Source organism: Babylonia areolata, chromosome 26, assembly GCF_041734735.1.
Source record: "Babylonia areolata isolate BAREFJ2019XMU chromosome 26, ASM4173473v1, whole genome shotgun sequence".
Lineage (NCBI taxonomy): Eukaryota > Metazoa > Mollusca > Gastropoda > Neogastropoda > Buccinidae > Babylonia > Babylonia areolata.
Genome location: NC_134901.1, coordinates 36,780,472 through 36,782,971, shown reverse-complemented (window position 1 = coordinate 36,782,971; position 2,500 = coordinate 36,780,472). Strand labels below are relative to the sequence as shown.

General features: G+C 46.6%; 1 protein-coding gene and 1 non-coding gene across 2 annotated transcripts in view; both read right to left on the bottom strand.

Annotated features, from left to right (window-relative positions):
• Nucleotides 1–2,500, bottom strand: part of LOC143300364 (uncharacterized) — a 267,224-nt gene that overhangs the window by 220,283 nt on the left and 44,441 nt on the right. The gene's annotated exons all lie outside the window — the stretch shown is intronic.
• Nucleotides 1,362–1,445, bottom strand: Trnal-cag (transfer RNA leucine (anticodon CAG)). The gene has a single exon. It is a non-coding gene; the product is annotated as a tRNA-Leu (tRNA).

Here is a 2,500-nt window from a genome sequence, read left to right as displayed (position 1 = left end):
TCTCATCCCCACTACCTGTCTTTTTCCCCCTATCTCATCCCCACTACCTGTCTTTTCCCCCTATCTCATCCCCACTACCTGTCTTTTTCCCCCTATCTCATCCCCACTACCTGTCTTTTTCCCCCTATCTCATCCCCAAGACTGTCTTTATTCCCCTAACTATCCCCACTACTGGTCTTTTCCCCCCTATCTCATCCCCCTACCTGTCCTTTTCCCCCCTATCTCTCCCCACTACCTGTCTATTTCCCCCCCTATCTCATCCCCAACTACTGTCCTTTTTTTCCCTATCTCACTCCCACTACCTGTCCTTTTCCCCCTATCTCATCCCCACTACCTGTCTTTTCCCCTTCTCATCCCCACTACCTGTCTTTTCCCCCTATCTCATCCCCACTACCTGTCTTTTTCCCCTATCTCACTCCCACTACCTGTCTTAATCCTTAAATACAAAAAGTTTTTAGTTATTAGCTCTCTCTCTCTCCATCCCTCTCTCTCTCCCTCCTTCCCTCTCTCTTAATCCTTGAATATAAAACGTTTTGAGCTCTCTCTCTCTCTCTCTCTCCCTCCCTCCTTCATGCTTTCCAACACAAGCTGGGTGTGCTCAGGGTGAAACGTGCACCCCCTTCTCCATTCTGACCCACGAGAAGAAAATAAATAAAACAACCAAATATATAACTGAATAAACGATTAAATGGATAGATGAATGAATAAATAAATAAATAAATAAAAAGATGCATGGCTGAAAACGGCTCTCCGATGAGTGATTCTGCTCACGGCTCATTCATATTCCTGTGTTAACACTCGTTTCTCATCAAGTGTTACCTTTCCTCTTTATATAAAAAAAAAAAAAAAAAAATAAAAAAAAAAAATTTAAAACCCACCAAGTTATTCATTCCCATATATTTCTCACTTTGATTCGCAACCACTGTACCCTCTTCCATCCTGCAAATAACTGATGTATGGCTACATTTCATCGAGCAGTCTAAAACCACAAGCGAACTGACGTTCAACCGAAGAACATCTCAGCCGTCACCCCCCCCCCCACCACCACCACCACAACCACCTCCACCACACCATCATCATCATCATTTCTTCTTCTTCTTCTTCGTTGGCTGCGACTCGCATCTTCACTCGTGTACACGAGTGGGCTTTTACGTGGATGACCGTTTTCACCCCCCCACCCACCACCCCCGCGCCCCCTCCGGCAACCCTTCCGCCATTTAGGCAGCCATACTCGTTTTCGGTAGGGGTGCATGCCTTAGTTTCAGTATCAGTATCAGTAGCTCAAGGAGGCGTCACTGCGTTCGGACAAATCCATACACGCTACAGCTGACCAGCAGCGTAACCCAACGCGCTTAAAAAATTGTCAGAAGTGGGATTCGAACCCACGCCTGGAGAACCAGACTGCGACCTGAACGCAGCGCCTTGGACCGCTCGGCCATCCTGACATCTGCCTTATCCTTCCATAACCCACAGAACGTTGACTGTGGAGTGATGGCCTAGAGGTAGCGAGTCCGCCGAGGAAGCGAGAGAATCTGAGCGCGCTGGTTCGAATCACGGCTTCAGCCGCCGATATTTTTCTCCCCCCCCCCTCCACTAGACCCTGATTGGTGGTCTGGACGCTAGGTCATTCGGATGAGACGATAACCGAGGTCCCGTGTGTGCAGCATGCACATTAGCGCACGTAAACAAGAACCCACGGCAACAAAAGGGTTGTTCCTCGGCAAAATTCTGTAGAAAAAAACCCCATCGATAGGAAAAACAAATAAAACTGCTGCAGGAAAAAAATACAAAAAAAATGGTGGCGCTGTATGTACGACGCCTCCCTGGGGAAGCAACCCGATTTTACACGAGAAAACTTTGTAAAAAAGAAATGCAAATAGAATTCAGGTCTTTAACGTGCGTATTTGATTTGCATGTGCATACACACGAAGGGATTTCAGGCCGCAGGTCTGCACGTGACCTGGGAGATCGGAAAAAAACCCCACCCCCTTTTCCCACCGGCCCGTGACCGGGATGAACCGGACCCCGATTAAAAATCCAACGTTTTAAAAAACCAAAACGGCTGTGCGCCCCGTCTTCACCCCCGGAGGTCCAAAAACTAGTCAAATGTTTCCAAAAAACTGAATTCAAAACACATACTCCGTTTTGTCACAACAATTCGCACACACACACACAACAAAAACACACCACACACGGGGGGGGGGGGGGAAAAAAAAAACGATACGAACGAACGAACGACGAACATTGTTAGAGAGAGAGAGAGAGTCGAGAGAGGAGAGGCAAAGGGTCGATAGGTGAAGAATTGTGTCCGTCGTTTTGTATTTCAATTAGTATTACGAGTGCAGGGTCGTATCAGAACTGAACTGATTTTAGTTCCGAAACAACGACAACAACACACCACTAATCTCAATTCGCTACTGTTCAACAGTAAAAGGGTTAAAAAATCACTGGCGGATTATTATTAGTATCATTATTATTATAACTACGTACCCACAACATT